We start from the raw sequence: 8758 nt of genomic DNA, 5'->3' as shown, positions 1-8758 counted from the left end.
GTGCACTTATGTAGTTTTTCCTCTGGTATGAACCAAGAAGCCTAGCAACAAGTACTGCTCAGTCATAGCCATTGTTGGCAGCTAAAATTCAAGCTGGAACAACTTAACACTTTCCTTACCACGGGGAAACAGGCAATTCCAGAATAATGTGCATAAGTTCCTGGGCTTGAAACAAGACCTTGTTGTGCATGCACATTCCAGTGGAACATTCCTAGCGACTGTCATAAATAGGCAACATACCGCACTGTTTGAGCGGCCTAGACAAGTGGGTGGACGACCCATCACTACGTGACAGTACGTTTGTTCTGACTGAGTAATTTTATCAGATCCAGATAATGAATGAGAAATTAGGGGGAGAAAAACCCAGCAAACAACGTACCTCCCCAGGAGCGCCTAGAAAGGACGGAATGTCCCTGTCCCAGTGCAACATTTATCGAACATTTCCAGGCCGTAGAGGCAGGACATAGAAACACAAGAAAAAGGGAAGTGCGCCCACTAATGTCCTAGAAACGTTTTTTCGAGGGTGTTAAGCAGAAACAAAAACAAATCATAGCATTTTGGTCCCAGAAAGGTAACTGGGAGAACGTTTTTGGGGCCAATGCTTTTCAACAAAAAATACAAATTGACTCGTCGCTCCCTTTCCTCTCTCCATCGCGCCAAAAGCTACGGGGAGAGAAGGTTTTGCTCTTGCACTCAAAACGGTTTTGTTCGAACAGCCGAGGGAAGCGCAGTTCATCCCGCATCTCTCTCGTGGGCCGTCGGCTCCATGCTGCAGACAGGCAGGCGACGGCGACCGGTCTGCCTTTTCATCGCACCGCCGGGAGCGGCGGTCACCAACGTGTCCGTCTTCAATATTGTTTCCAACTTCAGCACGGTGCGGCGGTCCCTGCAGGCATCTCCAACTACCAGAAGTCCTCGTTGCGCCGCTGTCTAGCAGAGGCGCAGTAATGGCCTCCCGTCGTTCGCCTGGCTTCCTCGCTTGACGGAAGCCATCTTGCGCACACGTATTCGCGCAGCCCCTAGCCGCTCGCGCGCAAGCCCCAGCGCGCGGCAGCTCTTGCTCTCACCACTGGGCTGTCGTGAACTTCGTAGCTACGGATTCATGGCAGCTTTCACGCGCACCTCGGCGTGCCCACATAATTCCTTTTGGAACTGGTGCAGCTGCGCGCGGCTCATCGCAAGTCTTTTGCGCAGCTTCACGGCCGGCCCGGCACCATAATGGCGCTCTTCCAGGCGTCGTTCGCGGCGGCGGATTTCAAGGCAATGGGCGACTCCTAGCGCGCACTCTGCATCCCTCAGCGCCTCCGACGACTGTGGCGCGTTGTTGGTGGCAGCGTGGCCGTCCACTGCGGTCATAGGCGGGAGAGATCTTCGGAGGTCCACCAGACTCTTGCTGCGAGTGCCCATGGATTAACCTGCTCTACCTACATTGCCGTCCTGTCGCAGCGGTATAGTTTGTGTTGTGTTCGCGTCGCTGACTCCCAACCCACCCCCACCGGATTACTTGTGCCTTGATCACCTTGATCTCTCCTCCCACGCCGTATTGTGCCGCACGCGCGGTCTGCTGTACGTACCATGGGTGCGGCACGCCAGGGCTCCTACCTCAAGACGCCCCCCCCCCCCCCCCTCCCCCACTCCCTTTTCCATCCGGCTCGAAACAGCCTTGTCTCCACACTTGGTCACAATAAAATAAAACGGGGGTGTAACGAGGATATAACGCGTATGTTTGAGCGTTCGCTGTGCCGTAAGAAGGCGCAGGACAGAAGGCTGCGTTGAATTCATATATATAGTTGCAGAATTTTATTTCATCCCCGTGTTTCCGTTGGCAACGTCGTCAAGGTATGTTGGTTTATGCTCATTTTTTATTTTCGCCTCGTGGAATTAATTTTTTTTTCCTGTTTTGATAACACGCTCAAGCTTACTCCGAGGGTCGTGCGAGAGGCAAAGCGAGAAGGAGGTTTCACCCTGCAGAAAATCCGTGACCTGAAACCACGTATTTGTATCGTACGCACATTTCTTTTCTTTTGGCACCCAGGTTGCTGTTTACATGGCATCCAGGTTGTTGTTTGCTTTTGCGTGTGCATATATGCTTTTGTACCCTTTAGAATGTTTTCTTAAGGTGCATCAACTTTCAGCCTGTATTATGTTTTTATTGCTTCACTTTTTCAGATTTCTCAGAGCTAGAGAAAAATTTGGCCATTATTATATGCTGGTGTCGTAGTGCTCCGTACATTGTGTGTTAAATGGTGCATACATATGCGTCTCCTGTTTGTATTCATTTAAATGCAAAGAGCACATCTAATAAACTGAAATTACATCTGTATTGCGCTGCTATTTATTTGTTGTATGGGCGGGATCGGGCGACTTTTTGAATTCATATTTCCTTTTTGTGTAAAATTCTAGCACATTCCATGGTCTTGTGGCGGGAGCAGCGCAGCACGAAACAAATAAGAGTGAGGCGGGAATCGACGCTGACTAACAACCAGAGACATTTAATGCACGTTCGTCGAATATATCAAAATATGACGTTGATCAAAATATGACGTGATGACCATTGTGTTGCTAAGCTGCTGGTCACATTCATGCTCTCTGCAATGGTTTGCTAATTCACTACTGATGGCGCCCTTTAGGGATCTTTTGTGCTCTCGAAGCAGTTCATTCAAACAGCGCCCTGTTTGACCAATGTAGGTGCGTCCTCATGACACATTGACGAGATCCCGTCGTCATGAAGTTCAAGGCACTTTTGACACCCAGAACCGTCGGCTGAAAGCAGCAGGTTGCCCGACGAGACTGCTATCTAGCGCCGCAGAAGGGATTCTGCAAGCGCTTAGAGGCAGAAAATATGTCACAACCACATCAGAATAAAGGAAGCCGTACGCGGTCATTCCTTACAATAATGACATTTCCCACAGTCTCAAAAAGGTAGGAGCAAGAGCTGTTGTAAAAGGGCTCATGTCAGCACCCAACAAGTTAAGAAGCCTGTGCGCCAAAGTAAACAGCGAGCAAAGAAAAAATCAACGCAAGAAAAAAACACCGGAAAAAACATATGAAATATGCGGACGCACCTACATTTGTCAAACGAAGGGCTGTTTGAATAAACGGCTTCGAGAGCACAAGAGATTCCTAAAGGTCGCCATCAGCAGTGAATTAGCAAAACATTGCAGAGAGCATGAGTGTGCTACGCAGCTTATCAACACAATGGTCATCCCGTCATATTTTGATCAACGGACCGGGAGATTGAAGAAGCCTTCAACATCCGACCAAAGAGCCACGTATGCGTCTGCATGCCCTCAATAGCGCTTCGTGACAGAGAAATTGATTATCTGCGTGCGATGTCTTAATATTTCACCACGTGTACATCTTATGCGTTTTTCATGCTTCTTTCTTTTCCTTATACGAGCGAGATGTATATATTCGACGAACTTGCATTAAAAATCTGGTTGTTATTCAGCTTCGTGTTCCGCCTCTCTCTTTGTCTCGTGCTGCGCTGCTCCCGTCACAAGATCATGCACCAACCAGCCATAATTTTCACCTTGTTAAAGCACAGTTTATGTAAACAGGTAAGTCTGAATGGCCTAGCCAGCAAGCATTCACGCGAGTGGACAGACGTATTATACCACCTATAACGTAAGCATGTGCCTGAAATTTGGCACATATATATGTGCGCTTAGATGCCTGAAGTCTCCATGAAAAAGAAGGAATAATTTTATTGAGCCAAAGCCGAGAAATCTAGCATTAACTTTTTGGGGCTGTCCCTGGGACGCACAACTTTTTGGACACGGCTGGTTGTGGGGACGTTTTTGGATGTGTTCGGGAAAAATGAGCACCTCCTGGGGAGATTCCAAATGTCCCGATGGGATATTTCTGGGAGATTTTGAGGAGATTTTGTGTTTGTTGGGCAGGTGCGCTGTCAATGACTGGGATGTCATAAGCAAGGGTCCCGGAATTGGTTGGTTAGTTGGTTTTTGGGGAAAGCAAATGGCGCAGTATCTGTCTCATATATCGTTGGACACCTGAACCGCGCCGTAAGGGAAGGGATAAAGGAGGGAGTGAAAGAAGAACGGGAGAAAGAGGTGTCGTAGTGAAAGGCTTTGGCATCCGGAATTAGCCCTTTTGTGCGCATTGAAGGCTTCCTTCCTTCCTGCTGCTTCCTTTTCCAGCAGGACCACAGCCCTGTTCATACAGCTCGCCTCGTAGACAGACCGATGGAAGAGCTGGAAGCCGCGCGTGCTTTCCAACAGCATGTCGATAAAGGCACGGCATCGACGCGTAACCGTTGAGGCGCTCCGAAAACGGAGTAGTGGAGCAGTTCGCCCTACTTTCCCTTCAGAGAATTTGTGTGCTTTGCGATGCGCACCCCCCTTCGTCGCGACCGTCAGCTGCAGAGCAGCCGAACGGCGCACTAGAAATTAATTTATCAAGCGTGATAAGCCCCTGCGCGAGAGCGACGGTGAAGTTTGTCGTCACTCGGAGCACTCTCGCAGCGAGCGTGCACGCTGCGCGAGATGGCAGCGCCGCGGTGCGGCCCCGCAGCTCCTCCCGCGCCCGGAGCAGTGGTCTTTCTACTTTTGCTCAGCACTGTACATTCGACGTCACAGCCATAATCCGGCTGTTTAAACCAAAACAGAGCGAAAGAGAAATTCGACCATAAATTATGTAATAGTCACTTACGCTTGGCAACCGCCAACAATACATGTTTGAGTATTATTGCTCCAACCTATGCCAGTTTTTGCTTCTTTTTTGTTTTTAACCCGTAGCGAGAGATAAAAAGGCCGACACTGGCAGAGATAACATTATGCGTCACGCTGCTGCATGATTGTCAGCAATCGGAAGCGGAGCTGCATGCAGCCACGGCAGCGCGCTATCTTTCGCTTGTTTCTTTTTATCCTCCCTGGGCGCGTGTTACTGCCGTCGCGATCGATCCTGCGCCGAGCGGTTTGAACAGCAGCGTATAGTTGGTGCGCCATGTCGGAAGGATCCCTTGAAGATGTCCTTGAAATGGACCTCGACGGCATCTCCGACTGTGGTTTTGATCTAAACGGCCTCCCTCTGCCTTATCCTAACCCCATCGATATAGAGAACATCTACAGGGGCGTCTACTCGGAACTCCGCGACAAGGCGTTGGACGCCGGCCTCCTCGAATGGACCATGTATAGGTTCGTAGTGAAGGGAAGGAACGAACGCGCGGCCATCAGGAAAAGGGCCGCCGGTTGTGACGGCGACGTGCATCTGAAAGACGGGTTCGTGCTCGGAAATGGCGACGCGGGTCCGGACAAACTCACCTGGAGCAGGCTGTCCGCGTGCTTGTTGTTCGACAACTGCATGAACGAGCGCAGCATCGACGACGCGACGGCCAAGCCACCCAGTGGGTACGATCCCGAAACCAAGACGTTCGTCCCTGCCGCCAACGCAGCACGCAGTCTCGGCGACATGGCCAAGTACGTGCCGTCCATGTCCACGGCGATCCCCTGGGACGGCATCGCCGCGAGACTTCCGAGTGAAACCATGAGGTGGATCCTGTTGAACCGCGTGCGGTTCGCGTGCGGACCCGGTTTCAACTTCGTGTGGCGCATCTACCAGGCCGAGAACCGGGGCGCGGACAATTTACTCGAGGCAGGGTACGCGTTCCTCATCGGCGCCTTCTACTTGGACCTGGCCGGCATGAATGCTCGCCGAAGGCGCTCCCACGAGAGGCCGCTGACTGCTGCCGAGGCAGCTGGGGCCATTTCTACGCTTGACGGTACCTTCGTAGGCCTCTTGACCAACTGCTCTAACCTTGAACCACCGTGGAACCTTAAAGACGTGTCAGAAGACATCCTTCGCGAAGCCCTCGTAACTCCCTTGACCACAGTCTTGACGCGAGCGGCAATACGCAGAGTTAAGGCGAGAAGGGAGCGTGGCAGGCTCTTGAGACGCTGTACTGGAAATGGCACAGCCGATGACGATCCTAGCGAAGTTGTTGAAGGCCATCTCTGAATTGCAGTTTGGTATCACCTAAGGCGACAGCAAATAACGCTTTTAATTCTTAGCCATAGCAGCCTAAACTCTCTGACCTTTAAGATCGAATCTGGCCGTTCCCCATGATAATTTCAAAAAAAAAACTATGCTTTCCCGCAACCTTTGTTTAATGCATATTCACGATGGTACGTACGCTGCAATTCTTGGTCATGCTCGTGCCGTTCTGAATACTATTTTAAAGCCGCTTAAATGTGGCATGATCATGTTGACTGTGCGATACGTGTGGATCCACACAGTGCAGCGCGATACCATAGGACATCGCTTGACAGCTATTATTATTTCATGAACTTTATTCCAGCTGATTTGCTTGCATCCCCTTCTAAACTCTGTCATTTATTTTATGCGATTATTGCTAATCTGAGGCCCTCAAACATGTTTTGAATTTGCAATGGGACCTCATCGTGTACTACAGTAACTTGTGTAATTCTTGTGCACGGTTTTCAAAATAAACCTCAAACAGTATAAAGAATGCCATCCCAATACAGCACATCACGTTCGCTGCAAAAAAAAAAAATGGCAGTGGCTTAGCTCGGCTATGCCAGGATATACGTAGCGAGAGGTACCTTTCCCTGGCTGAGCTTATTTTTCGGAAACTCGAGTGGTGTGATCAGTCACACGACGGGCATTCACATCCTCTTCGGTTGGTTGCCGTTGACTGACGCCTTCCATAGGTTATATCTCGGAGGCTATGCGGCGTCTATTACGGTCGGCAGTCTGGCGTCTCCGTTTGGCAAGGCGTTCCTCTCTCTGTTCGGGCGTCTATGCTGCTCTCTTCGCCCTCTGACACATGAATTTGGATGCGCAGATGGCGGAAGCCTCTTGGTTGAAATTATCATCGGCTGCATCGGTGTATACGGCTCCAGGATGATTGAGGCACTTTCTATGCAGGGCCCGGGCTCTGAATAGAACGCGGCCGCCGCGGCGGCTGCGTTTCGATGGAGGCGAGACGCTAAGGCGCCCGTGCGCTGTGCGATGTCTGTGCACGTTAAAGATCCCCAGGTGGTCGAAATTGTTGCAGAGCCCTCCACTACGGCACCTCTTTCTTCCTTTCTTCTCTCAGTCCCTCCTTAATCACTTCTCTTGCGGTGCGGTTCAGGTGTCCGCCTGTACAGTGAGAAAGATACTGCGCCATTTCCTTTTCCCCAAAACCAAATTTTCATAAAACGCCGGTGCACTTTGATGCGGTCAGCGGAACGGTAGGTGTGATCCATGCGATGCCTGCCTTGGAGACCGACGCCGCGGACCGCGGCCGTAAGGTTAATAATTAATAATTGGTTTTTGTGTTAAGGAAATGGCGCAGTATCTGTCACATATATCGTTGGACACCTGATCCGCGCCGTAAGGGAAGGGATAAAGGAAGGAGTGAAAGAAGAAAGGAAGGAAGAGATGCCGCAGTTTAAGGCTCCGGAAATAATTCCGACCACCTGGGGATCTTTAACGTGCAGTGACATCGCACAGTACACGGGCGCCTTAGCGTTTTCCTCCATAAAAACGCAGCAGCCGCGGTCGGGTTCGAACCCGGGAACTCCGGATCAGCAGCCGAGCGCCCTAACCACTGAGCCACCGCGGCGGGTGCGGCCGTAAGGTTAAATTGGTTTTTGGTGAAGGAAATGGCGCAGTATCTGTCTCACATATCGGCGGACACATGAACCGCGCCTAAAAGAAGGGATAAAGGAAGGACTCCGGAAGAAAGAGCTGCGACGAAGCGCGCGGCGCACCCACTCCTCCTCCTTGGTTGCCATGGTAATGGCGCATGCGCACAACTGGCCTTTGGCCTGTACCTCGAAATGCTCGACTGGTAGCCTGGTGAAGCTCCCGCTACAATAAAAATGTCGCAATTTACGTGCGCTGCTATAATTACTTTAGACTCGAACTGCAATGTCGCAAAGAATATAATCTCATATTAGATACCTTTAGCATAGCGGTACCGCGAGCCACCATTGCGCATGCGCAGATCGTCCTGAGGGACACGTTCCCGTCAACGGGCCGCAAGCCTGCCGGTCGGGGCCATCAGCGTGTGCGCAAAGGGTGGGGTGCGGTACATGGTCAAAGGTAACGTATACGTACGCTACGCACTATGCTAAATGTATCTATATACATTTACCAGGACTTTTTCGTTTTAAGCCGACAGAAAGCGATAAAAGTACGCCGAATTCAATTGCGATCAGAGAAATAACAAGGTATGTGTTGTGCATGGAGCAGTGTAGCCCCCAAGAGCTGGTAGAAGGAGCGACGCGTATGTGCTGCGGGCCTTATGTGTGGCGGCCGCTACTTACCACAAAACTGATCGAACAATTAAGCGACGGGCTCGGAAGGCTGCCGCCGCACGGACGGCAGAGGAGAGGCGTTGGCTGAGGGATTGCCAGAAGGGACGCCTTATCATCCCGCAGCCATCCCGAACAGGGCCGCCAGCCTGTTTACGAAGTGAGGGAAGTCTGCGCCACAGACGCGGCTTTCTGAGGACATAATGGGCCAAAGTTACCACCTGCCGCCGGAGCGGTGACGATGAAAGAACTGTTGTGCTAGGAGAATCGATCGAGGGGACGAGAAGGTTTTAACGCGACAGCGTTAAGGAGCTCGTGTAGCTGAAAATCCGGTGTCAGCGTCGGCGGCGTTGGCCGTGAGCGAAAAACCGTTCTCCTCGCACTCCTCCTCCTTCCCTTACGGCGCGGTACGGGTGTCCACCGAGATATGTGGGACAGGCGTCCTTTCCTTAAATGGCCGAACGGGCGACGGCGTT

Source organism: Amblyomma americanum, chromosome 7, assembly GCF_052857255.1.
Source record: "Amblyomma americanum isolate KBUSLIRL-KWMA chromosome 7, ASM5285725v1, whole genome shotgun sequence".
NCBI lineage: Eukaryota > Metazoa > Arthropoda > Arachnida > Ixodida > Ixodidae > Amblyomma > Amblyomma americanum.
Note: the sequence above shows the minus strand (reverse complement) of the source record.